This window comes from Lissotriton vulgaris, chromosome 11, assembly GCF_964263255.1.
Source record: "Lissotriton vulgaris chromosome 11, aLisVul1.2, whole genome shotgun sequence".
NCBI classification, from domain to species: domain Eukaryota; kingdom Metazoa; phylum Chordata; class Amphibia; order Caudata; family Salamandridae; genus Lissotriton; species Lissotriton vulgaris.
In genome coordinates this window covers 934,766,279-934,789,152 of record NC_141699.1, presented here as the reverse complement: position 1 = coordinate 934,789,152, position 22,874 = coordinate 934,766,279, and the positions used below count along the sequence as shown (strand labels likewise).

Here is a 22,874-nt window from a genome sequence, read left to right as displayed (position 1 = left end):
GCTGCAGGAGTTTAAGGATGATCAAGAAAAAACAACGTCTGATGTCCTGTGGAAATTTGAAGACTTTGAGAACAGGCAGAGGCGAAATAATATAAGAATTTTGGGTGTTGATGAAGAGAAAGAAGCCTCGGACATAAGGGGGTTTGTTGTTGAGTTGCTAAAGGGAGCATTCCCAGAACTTGATAAGTGGGATTGGGACAAAGAGGTGCAGCGCGCACACAGGTTTCCCTTAACACAGAAGAAAGGTACAAATCAGAAAGCAAGGGCTATTTTAGTATATATTGGAAATTTCCTATTAAGGGAGGAGATAATTAAAAAAGCGAAGCCTACGGCTAAGCGCTCACATAATGGTATAACATTTTTCACCCGTCCGGATTTTTGCCACACGACTGTGGAAAGGAGGTGGCGAATGAGGCAGTTAATAACGCCATTTCAGAATATGGGGTGTGAAGTGTACTTAATGTTCCCATGCCGACTTAAAGTTGGCCACAACGGCCAGTTCAGAGTTTTTTTCTCAGAGGTAGTGGCACAAGAATATCTGAGCTACTTAAAAGAAACGAAAGCACAAAGAGAGGGAAAGGCACAAAATGAGAGAGCAATAGCTATTAGACAAACTGAGATGGTTACACAGAAAAAGAAATAATAAAATGTAAAATGTAAGAAGAATATAAGAAGAAAATAAGGGTGGAGCAGTACAAGAAATGACATTAAGGACATTAAGGATATAGATTGTTTAAAATGACACCTCGGGAGGGTGGGAGCGGAGAGGCCTTCTGGTGGGTATCGGCTGTCAAATAGAGGTCACAATTGACCTCTTTGCCAGTAGGGAGGGAGGGGGGGAGGGGTGCAGTCTTGGGGTGGGGGAGGGTGGGGAGGAACAGGGCACGGCAGGGCAAAAAAAACAGAAAAGACAGAAAAAATCTATAAAATTGTTATTGAAAGCAAATACAGAGATAAGAGAAAAAGACAAAGTAGGTACAGACATAGGAAAGTATGAGATAAGTGGTGTTATGTTGCAAAGAAATAGAAGCATAAGAACAAAAAGATACAAAGTGTCAAAGTTTGAGTATGAATATAAGTGTAACTGGGTATATAACAGAACCATAGAGAATCATTGATGGGTACGAAATACGTTACATGGAATGTATGTGGGCTAAATGAAGCTCAAAAAAGACTTAAGGTATCAATATTACTAAGGCAAATGAATGTGGACTTTATTTTTATACAGGAAACACATGTCTTGAGCTCACAAGAGTTTCTTTTAAACCAATTGGGATTTCTGGTCCTGGTGGCTTCGCATCAAAATGTCAAAAGAAGGGGTGTGGCTATATTAACTAGAGATAAAAATATTTGTGTTAGGAAAAAGGCACAAGACCAATGGGGGAGGTGGGCGATGGTGGAATGTAAGATTGATGGGGAGTGGACAACGTTAATAAGTGTATATGGATCGACTGAGGATGACCCGGAAATCTTCCAGTATCTGGATGTGGAACTGGCTACTTGGGCTCCAAAAATTATAATGGCTGGGGATCTGAATATCAATGGGGCTGACGGTCTGGGTTTAGACTCATTAGGTAGTTATTGTGGCAGGAAAAAGCGGATGTGTCGAGCTCTTCAAGAACTAGTTAAAAACAATGCTTTATATGATGTATGGGGGAAAAAAATGATAGGAAATAAGGGCTATACATATTATTCTGCGCCACACAAAATATGTGTGAGATTGGATTATTTTTTTGCTACAAATGAGATCTTAGCAGTATCTAGGATGGATAGGCTTCCCCGAGTTTTAAGTGACCATAACCCGCTAATTCTCTCGGTGAGAAAGCAAAAAATTACTATGCAGACTACTCAATGGACCTTTGAAAGAGCACTGCTATCAGAAGAAAAATATGTGGAACATATGAAGGCATGGATAAAAGAATTCTTTGAGAATAATAGGGGTAGCACCAGTGTGGGGGTAGTTTGGGACGCATTCAAGTCGGGGGTACGGGGAGAGACTTTAAGCTTCAGTTTATATAGGAGAAAGCAGGAGCAGAGGAAGAATGCAGAGATAGCGGAATTAGTGTTGAAGGCTGAGGAGGCTCTAGAGCAATGCATTTTGAGTGGAACCCCTGTAGAAAATGAATATCTGAAACTGTTAAAAGTGAAAAGTGAAGCCGAAGGAGAGATTGCTAGAAAAGCTGCAAAAATTTATATTAGCAAAAGGGAAAAATGCCATGAGTTTAGTGAAACGGTAGGAAGAACTTTAGCAGTTCGCACAAGACAGCAAGAAGCATTAGGTAGGGTGAGGGAGATTAAGGACCCCTCTGGTGTGACGCACGTAGAAACGGGAAAAATTAGGGAAGTCTTTAGATCTTTCTATGAGGAGCTATATGAGGAGCCGATAAAAACTGACCCTGGGAAAATTAGGGATTATTTACATGACATTCCCATGGATAGATTTACAGATGAGGACGCAGATGGGCTAGATGAGTCCTTTGTGGAGGAAGAAATAAGAAATGCTATAGCAAACCTACCATCTGGAAAAGCAGCTGGCCCGGACATGATTCCAATAGAGTTTTATAAAGTGTTCTGGGAGGTTTTAAAAATAGACATGCTTATGACAATGCTAAAAGCACAAAGCGGGGACTCAATACCTAAGACATGGGGTGGTGCCGAGATAGTTATAATATTAAAAAAAGGGAAACCACCAGAAGAACCAGGCTCATACAGGCCCATTACGCTAATGAATACGGACACAAAAATTTTTTCTAAAGCATTAGCAACAAGATATGCCATGATTATAGATAGAGTGGTGAGTAAAAATCAGCATGGCTTCATACCCGGGAGAGGTACCACCCATCACACGCGCAAAGTGATTACATTGTTTGATGCTGCAGCAGTCTCAGGGGACCCGATTGCAATTATGTTACTAGATGCGGAAAAAGCATTTGATCGGGTCTCCTGGGACTATCTGTGGTTCACACTGGAAAGGGTAGGAGTTAAAAAGGGCTTTCTTAAGGCAGTACAAGCGCTATATGTAAACCCTTCGGCTTCGGTTAGGGTGAACGCAGGGGTTACCACACAGTTTGCGATAAGGAGAGGCACAAGACAGGGCTGTCCCTGCTCCCCATTGTTATTTGCAATGTATATGGATCCTTTAATCCGAAAAATAGAAGCAAGCCCCTTAATAAAACCCCTATTTACTCGGATGGGCCATTGTAAAATATTAGCGTATGCCGATGATGTTGCAGTTATTACACCAGACCCGACGGAGGCTATACCCCAAGTAGAAGCGGAAGCTATGAAATTTGGAAGAATTTCAGGCTATAAACTGAACATCACCAAGACACAGATCATTAAGAACTCCCACACCCCATGTATAGATGGGCGAGTAACTAAGTCTGGAGTATACTTAGGGGTGACCATATCGGCGGAATTAGATAACTTAGTTGAAGCAAATATAAATCCCTTAATAAATAAGGTACGGAAGGACTTAGACAGGATAGATAACTTGCACTTAACAATCCTGGGGCGGACTAATGTGATAAAAATGTTGGTGCTGCCAAAATTTTTGTATTTTTTTAGAGCTATCCCTTTATTTTTTGAGAACAATATTTTCAAGAGAATAGAAAGTATGATCAATAGGTTTATATGGTCGAAGGGGAAAACGAGGAGAGCACTCAGGTTTATGGTTTTGCCAAGGGAGAGGGGTGGATGGGCATTGCCAGATCTAAGGTTTTACTATTGGGCAGCAGCTTTTCAGAATATGTTGGGTTTGATGGGTGGGGGAGAATATGAAGCAGGGAATGAGTTGGGCTCACTGGCAATATACGGGCTGTTGCTGGGACCAGAAGCGGAAAATGCCTTGTTGAGGTTCACTGAACCCAGTTACTACAAGAGAACAAGATTCAAGACACTCATTGCTGCATATACAGTATGGAAAGCTTTTACAAAAAAATTTGGGTTAGGTCGATATAATGCCTATACAAGGCTGAAAGGAAATCCGAACTTGTCTGAGGAAATCACGTCAGGGAGTATATTGAGAGAATGGGAACGGAAGGGACTTAGAAAGGTTGGTGATATCATGGGACAACAGGGAGTTTACCAGTTTTTGGATTTACAAACTAAATTTGCACTGGATAAAAGGCAATTTTTTAAATATTTACAAATTAGGAGCTTTCTGCATGACAAAAAGGGTGGCCTGCTAGGATTTACTAAAAATGAAATTATGGAAGTGATACAGGCAGGGGAGGATTGTACTATCAAGAGATTGTATGCAGAATTATTAGCTTCAAGAGAGGATGATATAGAGAAATGGTCAAGCAAATGGAAGCTTAGCTTGAACATTGGTGAGGAAACTTTCGATACTTCTTTAGAAATGGGGTGCACACTGTTGTGTTCTGCGCCCCTGCAGGCACAACATTATAAAACATTATTTCATCTATATCATACTCCTGCAAAAATTGCTCAGTGGGGTGGTATAACGGGAACTAATTGCTTTAGGTGTGGGGACTTTGATGCAGATCTGCTACATATATTTGCAACATGCCCTCACTTACAACCACTGATTAAAAGTATCGAGGGTTTTTTTCAAAATCTAGGAATAGATCTGATTATTACAACTTCAATTATACTCTTGGGGGTAAAAGAGGAAGGGGAGGGACATCAACAAAGTAGCTGTAGACCTGGTGAGATATGGAAATATTTTTTGTTTATGGCTATGGCAGTATTAAGACTTACAATTGCATCGGCATGGCTGGACCCTAAAGCTCCATCATATCACCAATGGCTGGCAAAGTTGCTCTCAATATATAATCTGGAGATAGAAATTTATGCAAGAAAGGGGAAAAGGCGTAGGAAAACTGGTAAAGAGATTTGGGGACCTCTTACACGATGGAAAGAGGAGAGTCTGGATTGAAGACCGCAGTCAGATATCTTTGTTAGAAGGAATATGATAAAAAAAAAAAAAAATAAAATAAAAAAAAAATCCTACGAATTCTTGTTATCTATTGAATGTACAAAATATTGTATTCTTTACCTAATTTCTCTCGTATATATTTCTGTAGTATTTCTGTTGTTCTTTTCCCTTTTTTCTTTTTCTTTTTCTTTAATGATTAGATATCTGTAAAGTATATGCCATTTGTCGTGCCCTGTCTGTAATGTAAAATATGGGAAAAACTTGCAATAAAAAGAATTAAAAAAAAAAAAAAAAATGAAAAATAGGAGGAGGAAGGCAAACATTTTGGTAATACTCTGCAGAAAAGCCCAGGTTCAACAATGGTGTTATGAAAGTGGAATGCTTTGCTTTTCATAAGAAACAGAGCCTTTTTTAGCATTTTTGTGGACAGGATAATCCATCACAAATGTTGTGAATGTCCAGTCGGTTGCCTTGCAAATGCATTATAGCCTATGAAACTTGTAATACGGCAGAACAGGTATCTGCCATGTTTTGACATACTATCCAATCCGCCTAACTTGAAATAAGACCCATAGTTATAGTCAGTACCCACGCTTGCAGCTTTCATTTTTCTTACTCTGCTGAATGGACTGATAGCATATAGGTTGCTTTACAGCTTTTTTGTTCACAAAGTGAAGACATGAACATACATAGGCTTTCTTAAAAATGGAATGGAAATACTGCCCTTTAAAAAATAAAAGTATCTCAAATGGGCTTCCTTGCTGAATAAGTCTTTTAAATTTACCTCTTGTAGCACATGCTTGGGGGTCCATTAGGATGGCAGGCGGACTGGCCCGCCCGCCATCCCCGTGCAAAACGGCACCGCCCACCATTGGAGCGGCGGTTCCGCCTTGGCCATTAGGATGCACCCACCACACTGGCGGGCGCAACCTGTATTTTTACCATTGCAGCGGGCGGTGCTGAAAGTGCAGCCCGCCGCAATAGTAAAAATGCACATTGTGCATTTCAAAGCACAACATGACAGGCACCGTGCAATGCCGCCACAGAAAGGCATTCCCCAAAGCCCATCATATTATGACTGGCAGTGCCTAATAGATACCGCCACCATATTAAACATTTTCCGCCCCGGCCGCAAGGCGACCGGGGCGGAAAAGCGGCGGACGGTCTTTCCGTCCGCCGCGGTCCCCACCGCCATACTAATATGGCGGGGGGAAATGGGTGGTGGGCGGCAAAGGATGTCGGGCAGATCGCCACTGCCCGCATGGCGGTGGCGATCCGCCCGACATCCTAATGGGCCCCTTGATCTTCTTGCTCCATTTCATAACACTCTTCTCTAAGGACACAGATGAGCTTTGTATTGAGCAAAAGGGCCCTACTCCCAGTTTCCATATTATTGTAGCCCAAGGTGGTGTTTCATTACGTGATTTGCTTCTACGAAAGTTACTTATAACAGAAAGCGAGACCTATTTACTTTGTCAATGCCTGTTCTGAAATGCCAGAGGAAGAGACCGCTGTCTATACTCCATACGTTATTTTACAACAACTGTGGTCATTATGGCAGCTAAGGAGAATTATCGTTTCCCATAATACACAGAACTCCTTCTTCGACCCCCAGGCTGAAGAATATCCTTTTTGAGCTACATAGTTAATGCAGAACTTTCCCCGCAACCAAGTTAGTCCATTGGGTTCCAATGGAAAAAAACAAGTTAGTTCTACCTACATTATTGTGAAATGTCCCTTTGGAACAAGTTTCCCAATTGCAGTGTGGCTCGAGGATCTTCTTTTAGAGGCCGAAAGGAGTCCCTGGGGATGAAAAGTCATCTGGGAACAGAGCTGGGAACTGAGTGATTTCAGCATGTGCGAAAACAAACCAACAACCAAGGAAAAAGAAACAGCCGTCTGTTTTCACTACAGTTGACATCAGGAACCCCTGGCTGCTTTCTCAGCAGATATCAGGCTCGCTAAAAAAAAAGTTGATGTGATAAATATTTTTACATATTCGCTTGGGGTTGGAGTGGTCACGAGAGTCAACATTAAAGTGGAGAGGGAGGTTTTACTGTGTAGGGGGGACAAATGATGGATGGGAAGCACGCACAGTAAGGAGGAAACTAAATGTGGACTGATGTGAATGTTTGCTCGTTGCATTGCTTGCTTTTTATGTAATGTCTTATTTGAAATAAAGAAACCAAGATGGTTCTACATCCCCATATGAACAGAACTATGATTCATAATGTTAAATATTTGCACCTGCAGTGTGGGATATTGAATATGGGAATATTGTGGCACATTAATATTGTGAACAAAGTTTAGAAACATAATTGAATATAAAGAAGTATAGATGTGCTATTCTTACTCCACATCATTGTTCCTTAAGGATATATATATATATATATATATATATATATATATATATATATATATATATATATATATATATATATATATATATATATATATATATATATATATATATCGACAATCAACTCTCCTCGCCGCTCTTTCCACGGCGCTTTCGAAGTGAGAGAAAAATGGACGCTGAATACGTTTTGCAGCCGCAAATCTTTTATTTAATCAATCCTTTAAAAGTGCATTGCAGTGCCCTAACCAAACGCGTTTCGGCGTTCCCTGACGCCTTGCTCGCTGGTGTAATATGTGAAAAAACCCTCCTACTTTTTAAAACAAACCCCAAAGTTACGTGATTGGCCATTATTTTGTCATGAAAACAAATGATGTACTTTAGATAAGCTTTACATACGACAACACAAAGTTAATAGAAAACAGATTCCCAAATGCTATAGGTTTACATTTCGAAACATCTAAACATTTGTACTTTTGTAATGAAATATGTCTATATGTTTTTACCTGAGTCAAATTTAACAGTTGTTCTGAGGGAAGACAAAAATACAGTGATGGTCATTTTCCCTGAAATTACAATACATTTATAAGCATTCAATTAATTTCACTTTATAATAATAATGCTAGTACGTCGTGTTCATTACTCATATGTTCATGGCAAACACCCAAGAAAGTGCATAGTGCAAACAATTTAAATAAAACCGTTTGTGTTTAAAATGTCATCATCACATCTTCCAGCCGGAAGTGCGGAAACTTTGTCATTTTTTTCCATATTTTACATAATTGATATGGGAGGGGGAGTCAAGGCTATGGGAGGTAGACAATCAATATCTAATCTAGGTTGATAACTGTACAAATACATAATCATTTACCAATACTAATTCATTAGAATCACAGATGATTTCATGTTTTCATATATGCCACCAATTTAGTATTAGACCCAATATTAAAACACCACCCATTTTCAATAGAACTATTGCCATTAAAATTCTGGGAATGGCACTAGCACCCTTACATTAGAACATATTAGGTTCTCTATCCTGTCTAAGGTTTTTAGGAAATATATCGATTTCATTTATTTGCTACACAGTATCCAGTACAATAGGAACACTGTATAAAAAAATAAATAAACACATTTTAAGACCTTTATTCATTTGAATAAGAAATTTTTAAATATATATATTATTATACAATATATACAAGTTTTTATTTCATATTAAATATCTCATATAATAAAGGATTCTGTGTAGTGTCTGAATACCCATATTATAGGACTATACTAAGAAGTGGTGAAGGTCTTCGCAAATATTTAAGCCCCGTGGACTCTTGGTATCCAGTTTAACAACGTAGCTAGTTTCCAACCAGCGGAGTTGTTTCTCTCTATCCCCTCCCCTTTTACTGGGGGGAATATGGTCTATAACGTAATAGCTAAGAACATTGAGATTACCTCCATGTTCCATTTTAACGTGTCGGGCCACAGGATATGTGGGTCAGAATTCACTGTGGCTCTTAGATTTTGTAAAATTCTTGCCTGCACTGGGAGTTTCGTGCTTCCGACGTATCTTAAACCACATATACAGGTCAAAATATACACAGCATACTCAGTTTTACAAGTATAATGACCTTTGATTTGTATAGGTCGATCTGAGAATGCGCATGTGTATGCAGCATATATATATATATATGGAGTTAGGTATAGAACATCTATACATCCTTACCTTCGAATATTCTTTTTCCCTTGATATTGTGTGTGCAATAGTAATGTCTCGCGATATTCTGCAGTTGATATTCAGGATCCACACCACAGTGTAATATCAGTAGTTAAGTTAACTGCTTGCTCAACTACACAAATGTTTCCCTCCAGTGTTATCACTACCATCCTACATTAACCCGATTTTTGTTGCTATGTAAATCCTAGATGTCACAGCAATGTAATCAACTCTAAGGGCTCCATTCACAAATCCATAGTGCACAAATAGGATGATTTAAGAGTGGACAATTCCATGTTAAATTCAGGGTGAGACTGGCCTATAGGGCAATTAGTTAGTGTTGGTCTTACATGTCAGTGTGTTGGAAGTTTGTGGGCCAGTTTATGGTCTGCTAGGCCTGTTGTTACGCTTTATTTCATTTAAATTACTACAAACATTGCTTGTCCCAGGATGCATGTTTCTGGTCCATTCAGGACCTGGCTTGGCAGTTCGGGCAGGCCTGGTCCCATGAGGCACAGGGTAAAGATTGATTTGCATATGACTGAGTCCAAATCGGGGTGGCGTGGTGAGCAAAAGAACAATGGATTAAACCCAGATCTTTGTGACCGGGGGTAAATGTTTGCATTCTTCAACATTCCGTCCATCATTTGTTCCATTTGCTTTTGTCACACTAAGGATATGCCCAGACGTGGGTCCTGTGCTCACTGCGCCATTGGATTAAAGCTAGCCTGGCTGATGGGCGATGATCCCCAAAACCGGTCCTAGGATGCTTGTTTCTGGTGTAGGGAGAACCTGGCTTGGCAGTTCAGGCTGAACTGCTCTCATGAGGCATAGGGTCAAGACTGATTTACATATGACTGTGTCCAAACTGGGGTGGTGTGGAGAGCAAAAGAATGATGGATTAAACCAAGATCGTTGTGACTGGGGGTGAATGTTTGCATTGTTCAGCATTCCGTCAATAATTTGTTCCTTTTGCTTTAGTTGGAATGATATGCCCAGACATGGGCTCCGTGTTCACTGTACAAATGGATTTAAGCTAGCCTGGCTTTTGAGCAGTGATGCCCCGAAACCGGTCACAGGATGCTTGTTTCTGGTTTTGGAAGGATCTGGCTAGGCAGTTCGGCTTGGACTGCTTCTGGGAGGCACAGGGTGAGGAATGATCTGCATATGGCTGAGTCCAAACTGGGGCGGCGTGGTGAGCAAAAGAGCAGTAGATTAAACCCAGATCTTTGTGACTGGGAGTGAATGTTTGCATTGTTCAGCATTCCGTCCATCATTTTGTTCCTCTTGCTTTTGACACACTAGGTGGGAAGGGCATCCCCAGACATGGGTTCCGTGCTCATTGCGCTACTGAATTTAAGCTAGCCTGGCTGATGAGGGGTGATGCCCTGAAACTGGTTCCAGGATGCTTGTTTCTGGTCCAGGGAGGACCTGGCTTGGCAGTTTGGGTGAACTGTTCCCATGAGACACAGGGTCAAGACTGATTTGATATATGGCTGGGTCTAAACTGGGGTTGCATTGTGAGCAAAATAATGATGGATTAAACCCATATCATTTTGACTGGGGGTAAATGTTTGCATTGTTCAGCATTCCATCCATCATTTGTTCCTTTTGTTGCAGGAAGCTCACATACATATATTCTCACATATCTTACAAAACAACTATACAACTTGTCCTTTATAAGATTAAATTGATCCTGACTTCCAAATGTGGGCCACTTTTTTTTAGCTATCTTATTTGCTAATGGGGACCACTTTTAATTTGGTACCTAGACCTATTTTCTGTCCAAGTCTGACCCTGGTCGAGTTCACAAAACATGAATTTACTATGGTAAATTGTTTTCTTCTTATATACAATGACACCAATATATTAAACAACAATAACTGTGCAAGTTGGTCGGTATTCTAAACATCCCAAATAATGTAATGTGTCATTTCTGACTTCTATCTGGAAACAGTTGGAAATTTACTACTGTCAAGGGCTAATGATAAAATATAGCCAGGATGAGGAGGGTGAGCTGCATAGCACTTGTTTCCGAAAACATTTGTGGGAGAGCGAGAGAAGGGTTTTTTCTTCTTGAAAAAATGTTTTCCGCACATAGAAAAAGAGTAAAAAAGTTAGCAAATGTGAATGAATGTCTGCTAAGCACTTACACATATAACTGTGTGCCATCTGTACATGTATGCCGCTGAGAATTTGCTTGGAGTGTTTCAACTACATTTAATTGTCGGTGGGGTTAGCTCTTGCGCATCTTTCAGCAGAAGGACATGGATCAAGCCAGATGCTTCTTACAGGCAGCTAACGCGAGATTCCTGGTGGTTTCCAACACTTGTTTTGAATGTAGACCAGGAAGAAAGTTCTCCTTTAGAGAACCAAGCATTTCGGATGGTGCTATTAAATGTCCTTTCTATTAAGTAAGGCAGTGCTTGATGCAAACGTCATTCACCTCCTTGTAAAAGCAGATTTTTAAGAACATTTTCATTTACACAACCAAGGTCCAGATCACAAAGCATTTTTGCAGATGCTATTAAAGATCCTAGCTGATGAGTAAGGCAGTGCTTGATGCAAACACCTTTCACCCCCTTGAGAAAGCAGATTTCTAGAGGTGGTAATGTGTGACAAGAATAATTGTAGAAATTCAAGCAGACTGCCTTTGAGGAACAGCAGCACTAGAGCACCACATTAAAATGCACATCAGACAAACAGCAAAATCACACAATACAACACAACCTGGCAATGCTACAATAACACAATGACAAATACACGGCACAATAATACGCACCAACAAAATGCAACAATGCAGCAATAGAGAGAAGGCAAAAGTACAGCGTAACAGCACAAATCAATGTAGTACAGCAAAACAACAACAAACGACAATACTCCACAAGTAAAAAATAACAACATAACCCAAATTTGTGACTGTGTTGTGTTGTGTTGTGTTAGATTGTGCTGCATTTCTGTGTTCTGGTGTTGTAGTATGTTGTTGCTAAGTGGTGTTGTGGTTGTGATTTTTGTCGGATTTTGTTGTGTTTTTTGTTAACTTTTGGTGTGTTGTTGTTTTACTTTGTGTTAAGTTATTGCTTTGCGCTCTGTAGTAAATTATATTCCCCTTCTACACACATAGTGAATAGTTCAAATCATATACTGTACAGCACATTCAATAACAATATTTACCATGTTAAGTATGCCGTCTTTTTAATACACCATCTTGCCAAACGTTTAACTTTGAAAAACTTTCTGTTATCTTATGTTTTTAGCGTTGTTATTGTTGTGTTGCAATTAGAGTAACCCAAGAGAAATCTCCGATCCGCCGCCCTCACCCTCACCAAAACCCCGCACATCTGCAGAGCCTGAGCCAGAACAGGTGAATGAGCCTTTTCCTACATTGCGGCAAAGACATGGAACAAGCTCCTGATCAACATCAAACGTGCCCCTTCTCTGCACATCTTCAGGAAGACCCTCAAGACCTGGCTCTTCGACTGACCGGAGCTGCACCCTCCCAGCGCCTTGAGACCCTCACGTGTGAGTAGCGCCCTGCACAATTCCCTGATTGATTGATTGATTGAGAGTAATGCACTTTACATTTGGTATACTACTTTTCTTTTACAATCTACCCTTTGATGTGATCAAGTCGCCGTGTAACTGATGGTGGATCCAGAAGAGTTGGGTTCTAAAGTGACTTACCCCCTTGGCCAAACTGGGAGATCCCTGAAAAATAGACTTATCTTTATGGACTTTACCTTATCTGCCAAAGTTAGGAGCACTTGGGTAAACATAGTATTACACACACAACACTAAAGTGGACACTAAAAACATGAGCTTATATACTGTTTTGTTATTTATGATGGATTTTCAAGAGTTTTCCCAAAAATCTTTTGAAGTGTCTATAGTCTTGTATGTGTAGTTTACACACATAGTTCCATTTTGTTTTGCCTTTTATATTAGATTTGACACCTGTCTTCTTTTATTCTACAGTTTTCCTTGCAGTCCGTGTTAGACTAATTACATTGTTTTTCAACCCTTAGAAGTTAGTTTTTCCAGTGTTTTACACTTTGAACTCTATTATCAATTAGGTTTATATATTTGTTTTCCTTCATTCTTAACACAATTACATTTTTCCCTTAGCCATATCCTTTTTTTGCCTTTAGGAAGAGTGTCTGCAGATTTTCATGCTGTTACTTTTCGGAGTCGAAGGTCATAGATGTGCTTGAAACTGTTTCCCAGTGGCATTCTTTGCCACTAACATAAATGTAGTGCCTCGAGTACATGAACCGCTTAAGTTGTGTGCAATAAGACATCATTGTTAATACATGTATCCTGTGCTTCTAGCAACACCAAGGAAGCTAAAAGGGTGCCACTTGTTTTCAGTTTCAAAGTGATACTGACAATCATAAAATGGTTGCCAAATCACGAGACTTGCAAATAAAGTAAATAAGACCAAATTACATAGAATAACACCAAGACATGGCAATTTTTTCAACAATCCATGCACTGACTGGCCAGAGCAAAGAAGAGCAAAGCAATATTTGATTGACTGCTGAAAATACTCCTCTAATTGGTCATCGTGCATTAGTTTTTCTCTTCTGAAAATCAGTGCAGATCTTAGAGCAAAAATGTATAGCACTTATGCAATGTATGTTCTCTGACAATGAGTCTTGAGGGGGAACATCCTTTACGACGCGGATGTTACTCCGCGCTACCATTACGACGCGTCTCTTACAACGCAAGTCGTAACCACGACTTGCGCTGGGGGGCGCTCAAGGTCAAGGAATAGTTAATTTACTATTCCAACACCTTCCCTACTATCCACGGGGACTGGTGTTGGAATAGTAAATTAAACTATTCCTAAATCCGCACCCTAGAGCGCAAGTCGTGGTAACGACTTGTGTTGTAAAACACGCGTTGCAACGGTACGCAGGGTAATAGCCCGCGTCGTACCGTCATACATCCAGTCTTGAGCCCCAGATCTGCCATGTATCACCTAGTATGCCAATGAATCTTGGCTGAGATGGATGCATGCGGGTATCACAGCAGCTAAGAAGGTTGTGAATTTAATTTTGATATACTGTACTGTTTAATTGCAAACATTTCTCATTACAAAAATAATTTGATGCATTATTAGATGAAATTTGCTGGTAGTTCCAACTATAATTTTGATCTTATATACGATATTACATTTTAGTGAGTATATACCAGAGCAAAAATATTTGTTTGATCAATACATTAGCAATCTTTCAGCAACATCTGCAGTTGGCTAATTTGGCTCCATGTCATGTTTATAGTCAATCGTTGCGAATGTTCACATGATTGTGTGATATTGCACAAAAAGTACGGAGAAAATGATTGTGCAAATTCAGCTATTGTACATAATATAGCTGGGACGAATGGAGGTCAAATATTGTATATCTAAATCGGCTCGCCCCAGTCTATCATTGTTCCAAATTTGATAAAATATTTACACTTGAGTTGGGCTAATCTGATAGGCACTTTCGAATTCAGCTAAACTCTAATTAATGTTATCACCCAGGGCTGCCATGTCCATAAGAGTTCAGACAACCAATGTACAGAGTCACCAGCAGAGGGCAGCTCACAGAGCTGCATTGCAGCAAAAAGCTGCAAATACAGCCCCATAATCCTTTGTTGTTCATAGCTTACTTTTCACAAGAACACGTTGGGGAACGTATTTGCATAAATTCAAATCTTTACATGTACAACGTCAGATTTTAAGGTTTATTTAACAATGTAAAGGTTACATCTACCACCCCCTTACTAAATTTTAAAAGAACACCAGTCAGAGATGTATTGTATTTTCATTAATTTCTCATTTTTATTCATCACAACTCAACAGAGAAGGTGTCAAGCAGCTTATGCAGAACAGACACATTTAATGAGAGCAGAGCTTAGCTGGTAAAGATAATGACAACAGTTAAAAATCACCAGCAAGATGTAAATGGAGGAGAGAAAATTATAAATAAAAGAAGAACACAGCAGGCTGAATGCCAAGGGGATGAGGTGGACAGAGGGGCGTGAGAGGAGAGACTAAGGAAGGAGGAAAAGACCGAGACAGTGGTTTTAAAAAATGGCTTAGGAAATTCGGAATAAGGGAGAACCTTCAAGTTGGGGTCCTCAAGACAAAAGGAGTCAAGAGTTTAGATGAGGGGGTAAGGCAAAAAAAAGTAGGATGCGAAGACAGCGAGCGCTGAAGGAAAGCAGAATGGGTTTGTAGAATTCAAGTAGGGGATAAGACTGGGTAAATGACGTCTGAATGGAGACATTTGAGGGAGAGGCCTGGAGTAGAAAAGAGTTAAAGTTCACAAGAAGAGAAAGGGTAGAGTAGGTGGGTAGATAAGCAGAGTTGATGAGGAGAGATTAAAAAGGAATACAAAGGGTCTGATTCACAAAGGTAAATGTACACTTTTGTACATGTATACAATTATTTTGCTATTCACAAATTTTGAGTTAATAGTAAATTTACGACTGCAAAGATTCCGCAGTCGGGCGGAGAACTCTGCACAGAAAAAGATAGGGCAGTCCTATCTTTTGATAGGAGGAGCTCTCCGCTCCAAAACTGCAAAGTCTCTGCACTCATAAACTTACCATTAAATCAGAGTTTATGAATAGTAAAAAACATAGTAAACTTGGAGAAAATTATAATCTCACCTCTGGGAATCAGGCTCTGTGATCAGAAAAGAGAAGCAAGTGGTAGGTGAATCAAGTCAACCTACGCAGATTTTAGAGGCGTGCATTTTTAGCCCTTTGCAAAATTGAACAAGGTCTTTAGTGCATCTCAGATCAATTAGTATTGAATTCCTGATGGTGGGGCTAGATTCTTCCATCTCCAGTTATGTTTTAATTTAAGATCTAAGAGCTCAGATTTATTAATGTTTTGTGCAGAGTTTGTGTCTCTTTTGGGACACAAGCCCTTGCAATGGGGTTGGGGTGGGATTTACTATCCAACACAAATCAAGATTTGCATTGGATAGGAGCCCAAAGTAATGCAAATTACTTTGCATTACTTTGTGTCAAGGGAGTGTTCTATGGGCGGTGCATGGGAGTTTCCATACAATCACCCATGTATTTGACAGAAATCCCTCTATACAAACATTGGTAGACAGGAATTTGAGGGACAATATTGCGCTTCCCTGAGGTAAAATTAACCCCTTCGCTGCGGCGGCTATTCCGCCGCAGCGCCAAGGGGGAGGCGGGGCCGCGCGACGCTCCTGTGCTCGTGACGGAACCGCTCCGTCACGACCTGCGGGTGAGCTGTGTTTGTGACGGAACGGTTCCGTCACGGCCCGCCCGCTCTTTAGAACGTCAGCGCAGGTGTGGAATTCGTGCAGCGCAGGCGCGGTGAGCGGGCTGTGACAGAACTGTTCCGTCACCAGCACAGCCCACCTGAGGCTCCTGACGGAACGATTCCGTCACGAGCATGGGAGGGGTTAATGAGCAGAATACTTTTTGTTTCTCCTTGTTTTCCCAACTTTTCATATGTGCCTCATTGTACAGCACACATACAAAGTGAGAAACGCCTTAAAAGATAATCCTTGTATTAGAAGTGGCCCCTTCCAGTACAAAACCTATGCTTCAGAGAATGCCCACACCCTTGCACTAGGGTGCCCACTGCCAAAAGTGTGCCAGCACTGGGGGAGAGATATCTTATTAGATATGCTGCATTTATTTCTCTCTCCCTTTGACGCAAGGCAGAGCAGCAACTTTGCTGCAGCGCCCCCAATGTGGCTGGCTTCACACTGCAAAATGTATGTCAATGTCTGCATGCAAATATGTTTTTAACACAGAAACACCCCCATAACACTATGCTTTGTAATTTCTGGCCATTATCACTTAACCTTATAAACTGTCATCCTCATTAGAAAAAACATATTTTTATGAAAATAGCAAATCAGTCTATTAGCTGCTCCCCGCCTTCGAAACATTGCTCAAAGCTCAAAGCTCTGGCGTACTTTCAAATTGCTGAAACGTGACGCAGTTCAGTAAACGCAAATTGTATGTATGTATTGCCTGTATTTATGTATGTATATGCATTTCTATAGGACGAATCTAGCCAAAAGACAGCGAAGCTCTGTACATTGTCAAATAATATTTGTTTCTGTTACGACCGTATCTCAAAAAAAGTTATTTCTTGAGCGACACATTTCGACCCACAGACATAACAAAGCGAGGAAACACCAAATATGCAAAGCGTAGAAGTTGCATAATAAGAACATGTTTTCACTATAAAAAGTCACAACGTGGTGTGTAAGTGAAAACATATTTACAATACATTCTTATTTCCAAGTTTAAGCATCTCTTTTGCCACGTTGGTATATATTTGCTTACTATAGTACGCGCGGTTGAGACTATTGCACTCACTGTGCGACACAATTCCAACCCATAACTTTTTGAATGAAAGAATCTGCAAGCGAGTAACAATGTTGCGAGCAAAGCGCTTCAAGCGCCACGTCAAGCTAGAAAGCGCTACATAAATGTTACTTCCATAAAACTTACCAGTGGTTACCAAGGTGACGGTTGTAAAAGGAGCTATGCACCCAAATCGTTCACAGCTTCACAGGCACCGTGTCCAAGCAAGCGAAGGGGAGTGCAGTGATTGAGCGTCAACGAGCAGCATTCGAGAGTGAGAACACACAGGACTGTAAATACTTACAGATGTGCTGAGGAGAAGGCGTGGTGGTGAGGCGCAGCCGCTGGGACCGCAGCTGGAGCGGCAGCGTAGTCCTCGACAGCCTCTCTCCTGGTCCAGATAGTTTCCTAAATCTGTGCACTACACTTTTGTTGCGGTATTAAAAGCGACACAGCGCCTACATTAACACTTCAGCAGTCAAGGCGCGCTAATGTTACTCTCGACGCCGATGCACAAATCCCTAACTTACTTCGCCATGGTCAATAAGCCTGGCTTCTTTTGTATACATTCGTGGACCTAAAGCGTGTTCCTGTCTAATGACAAAGCTTGCTTGGCAGCGTTAGTCAGGCAGAAACAGAACTCGAGCTTCAGCGGCTAAACTCTGCCAAGAAGTTAGAATGTGTTTCTCTCTCTCCTCCCTTCCTCTGCTCAGTCTGTGTCTACCACAGTGGATCCGAGCCCGCATCACGTTATCTGTCCTCTATCTCTGTCGCCTAGTGACAGGGCGACTCCCACATTTATACTGCGGGCTTTGTTTACCAGATGGATCCCCATCCTCTCCCATTCTCCACGAAGGGAGGGACCTCGCGTCCCACGACCATGAAAACAGAAATAAAAACTCGCCGTGGAGCTAGGAATATTCCACCCCTCCTGCCACCCACCCCTCTTTCCCTCAGAGCTCGCCCAAGCCCAGAGACACCTGCTTAATCAGCCACATCGTGTAATCAGATTTCCTCACACGGCCAGGCAGGAAATTGGCCCCAGGACACAGGCCACAATTAATGGGTTTATATGTAATTTTTTGATCAATGAAATAATCAGACCATCAAAGCAACCTTCACGTCTCCTTTACACGTCGCCCGCCCCAAAGGTGAGCAGGCTTTCAATCTAAAGCGATAGGGCTAATTTGAAAGAAATTGGATTTGAAACTTTTCTTAACACATTACATCTCGACAGGCATCGTTTTACTCACAGGCCACGTGCCCTATTGCTGTCATTTAACTGCTGAGGGTGTTTATTTCTAGGAAAATGAGGATTGTGTAAGTCGTGTAGAAGAAACCGACAGGAAAGAGCGACTCTGTAGCTTATCAGAAAAAAAAAACAAAGTTCTAAAGATAACCGGCCAGTACATTTACTACTACTGGACTATATGCAAACTCACGGGTCATCCAAATAAGGAATAAGGGGGCAAATTTACGAGTTCTGATGCATCTCTGCAAATCAGCAGGGATGTGCCAGAAATAATGCAACACCCAATTCCCTTCCTTCCACGAATGCGTTGCAGTTACAATGCGGCGCACGTGGCGCAAGGACGGGGCAATGCGTGTCGCTTCCTGTGGCGTAAGGGCGGCGCATTGTTGGAGTCATGTCGCAAGCGCGACAAGCGCTCTAGCAATGCTCAGGGGCGCCCTATGTCTAACATGCTGCGTCACTCCTTACTCCTGCTTCAAGCATTCGCAGGGTTTTGACGTAGCAGGGGCGTCAATGTGACTCAGTGAAACCTTGAAGATTTCACTGCGTCACTTTTACAAGAAGTTCCTGCGACGGAACGCCCACCCTGCACCGGAACGCCCACATGAAACCTAACGCAGGGCTTTACAGCGTGACGCATGAACCTAGATCCGTCACGTTGTAAATAAGGCACAACGTGGGGCATGCTTTACGCTGCTCCGGCGTCACAGAAGTGACGGAACAGCAGCGTAAATGTGGCAAATGGGGCTTATAAATCTGCCCCTGGGAGCCTAGAGTTGTCGGGTTGAAACTAATATATGGTAGCATTTATATAACATTTACTACCACCACATGGGACACTGAGGTGCCTACCTAGACGGATAACAAGCTACGCCACGTAGGGTGTGTGGATGGAAGGTTGTCGTGATCATATGTGGGAAGTGTTTTCCATGTCGTGCGTGATGACCACTGAGGCCTGGTTATGGTTTTCTAGGATGCAGCGCTAAGCCCAATGGTTGGGCATGGTTATCGTGGTCTCGGATGCATCGCTAAGAAGTGTGGTGAATGATGAGGCATGAGAAACAGACATGCAGTGTATGCTTTTCAGTATGCTGACAACTTTGAGCAGCGCTGCAAGCCCCTTCATGGTATGTCTCATGATCGTAGACTACTTAGAAGATCAATACACTGGGTCTCCCGACCTGAAACTTTGTTTATAGTTTTGGTCCTGAGCTGGCATGGCTGGAGAGAGAAGAAAGTGAAGAGGTCCGTTGGGATTGGATTTGTTACTGTCATCCCATATCAGTGCCATTGTTACATTTGATGGTCTCTAGTTGGCACAGGTAGGTACTTGTGACAAATAGGGACCCATGCCTCTAGTCAGGGTAATACGGTACACCCCTAAAATAACCCCTGCTCACCCCCTTGGTAGCTTGGCACTACAAGACAGGCTTATCTCAGAGGCAGTTTGTAAAGCATTTGTGAACACATACAGTAATCAAGTGACAACACTACAGATGGACACCACACAAGTTGTATATTAAAAAATAAGTATTCTTTATATAGACAACGCAAGACCACAAACGACCAACATCCACAATACTATTCTTAAAATGGTAGGATTAGCTCAGTTCTCTTTAGTTCTTAAAATGTGACACTTTGAGTCAATGTACCTTAAGATGCGACACGCAGGGCAACGAAAGAGTTGCAACAATGGTGATGCTTTGAAATTTTGGTGCAAAGAAATAAAGACGTCGTTCTCTTGTAGTTGCAGCACGCTTCTCCGATGATGCGAGATGTCTCGACTCGATGCGTCAGTGTTGACGGCGACACTCTTCTTCTACGTTGCGAGACGCTTCCGCACGATGCGGCAACTGCAGCAGTGACACCCTTTTCCCGTGATGCGACAACAACAGCTCCGAGGGCTGCACGCTTCTCCGTGGATGTGAGGCGCTACATACAAGATGCGACGGCAGCAGCAGTGATAGTGACACGCTTCTTCTCTGGTGCAAGACGCCTCTCTTGATGCGGTGAAATATGACAGCGGCGACATCCAGGATGCGACGGCAGCAGCAGCGATGGGGACACACTTCTTCCTCGATGCAAGAAGCTTCCAGCTACTTGCGACACGCAGTCCCTCAGAAGGCCCAAAACAGCAGCAGGCACTTCTAAAGAACTCTGGGGAGCTGGGGGTTGAAGTCTGTTGTCCCTGAGACTTCAGCAGGACGCAAGTTCTTCTCTCAAGCCCTTGGAGATCCTTCACAAGTTGAATAAAGTGAACACAATGTCTCTTCTTCTTTCTTTAGAAGTAAGGCAACCACTGCAGGCCAGTCCCCCAAGCAGCACTTCAGCTTAGGGATAGTCTCTCCTCAGTTTCTTCAGGTTCCTCTCCTCAGCAAAGGTTTCTTCTTGTTTGTCCAAAAGTGATCTCAAATCTTGGGTTCAGGGTCAAAATACTTATACCCCAAAATCCTTTGTCCTCTAGGGCAGAGGGGCCTTTGCCTTGTCCAAACCAGTTCTGGTCAGTCCTGGAGCACTCTGTTTACATGACTCCTCTTTCCTTTCACAGGAGGTGGAGCCAGCATTGTAGAGGGAAGGCACAGTCCTATTCAGGTCCCAGGTGCAACTCCTCCCTCCCATCTAGATGCAGAGATCTCTATTCACCACTGGGCTGACTCACTCTGTCTCCTGGAATCCCCCAGCCCTGTCACTCAAACTCCAGACAAGGAATACACAACCTAGCAGAAGCAGGCTTGGATAGTTAGACAAGAAAATACCTACTTTCTAAAAGTGGTATTTTCAAACACAGAATGTTAAAACCAACTTCACTAAAAGATGTATTTTATCATTCTGAGTGCAAGCATACTAAACTCAAATTTCTACCATGTTCTCTCAGTCAGTTAGGATTATAAGATGTACTAATCTAACTGCCCATTCTGGCCTATGGAGAACAGGTAGCCTTGAAATAGTGAAAAACGAAAATGGCTGTAATTCACTATTAGGACATGCCACGCACACTAGGGCATGCACTGTACTAGGGTCTGACAAGTAAACCAAATCAGCCAATCATGGATTCACTAATCCATACATCAATTTACAATGGGGAGAGCATATGCACTTTAGCACTGATCAGCAGAGGTCAAGTGCCCAGAGTCATAAAACAGCCAACAACAGGTCAGAAATAATAGAGGAAGAAGGCAAAAAGTACAGGGATGACCCTACACAAAGGGACAAGTCCAACAGCCATTGTGAGATGTAAGGTATTGATAGGGGGTTGTACCCAAATAGTGTCCCTGGGACCTGGGTGATCAATGTAATGAAAGGAAGGGGTCCCAGTACTCAAGGATCAATTTTACAAGACAGACAATAAAAATAAATCAATCAAGAAACAAATCTGGACACATTGTTTTAATCACAATGTGAACGTTCAAAATGAATATATGAATTATCTCAACACATAAACACAGTTTGCGTAGTGCCCCAGATAAAAATGGAAGAGGGAGGGGAGTGATCCTGTGAGGAAGTGGTGGAGGAAAGAAGGAAGTTTTGTAGTGACAATTAAATCAATAAATATACAGCATTTGTACATGCTACACAGTGTGTGTAGAAATGTTAGACCACAGGGTTCAATGTATTATTCAAACATAACAGCATACTCCACAGAATTCAAATAATGAAGGCGTTTAGGGCGTGGAGTTGAGTTCTACGAGTAGTTGTCGACGTTTCGACCCCCTGAAATGCAGGTAGAATTGCTATCCTTGCGGTGGGGTCTTCATCAGGACAGGGGTGGGGACACACCTGTTTAATATAAATATATAAATTATATAAGTTAATACTGGGGAATGAATCCCTGTATTATTTCAAATGAAAAGCACATCATTATTAACCTGTGATGGTAGAGAACACACTCACTAATGTGCCACACACTTAGGCAGTATATAGTCCAGCATCAAAAAAGTCTAATTGACTGAATGGATGAATATATAGACTAAGAATGAAGCTGTACTGCTCCAGTTGATTAAATCTAACGATTTGTAAGGAAAAAATGGAAAAAATTGGAGTAAAACCGGTCCGAAGAAAGCAGCAAACGGACAATACTATATCCACTGACTATGAACAAGGGGCAAGACATAGTAGTTGCTCAGTGTCAGTAAATCAAAGGAAACTCACCAAGAAACAGTAAAAACTGGACCGTGGAACCGACTAGCGGCTTGGCCCGGAGCAATCGTCAAGGCTGATAGAACTGTTAATATACAAAAGTGCGGGCGTTTTAGATAGGCCAGAGTCCACATCAGTAAGAAGTAAAGTCAGAAAATGCGAA

At 41.7% G+C, this 22,874-nt stretch overlaps 1 protein-coding gene across 2 annotated transcripts in view; it reads right to left on the bottom strand.

The window, feature by feature from the left end:
• AGTR1 (angiotensin II receptor type 1) overlaps nucleotides 1-18,101 on the bottom strand; it is a 182,049-nt gene extending 163,948 nt beyond the window's left edge. Inside the window, exon 1 of one of the 2 annotated variants that reach the window (XM_086944077.1) lies at nucleotides 17,627-18,101. The gene's annotated coding sequence lies outside the window, so the exon portion shown is untranslated. The other variant, XM_086944076.1, reaches the window with a different exon arrangement.
• Between the last annotated feature and the right edge of the window lie 4,773 nt (nucleotides 18,102-22,874).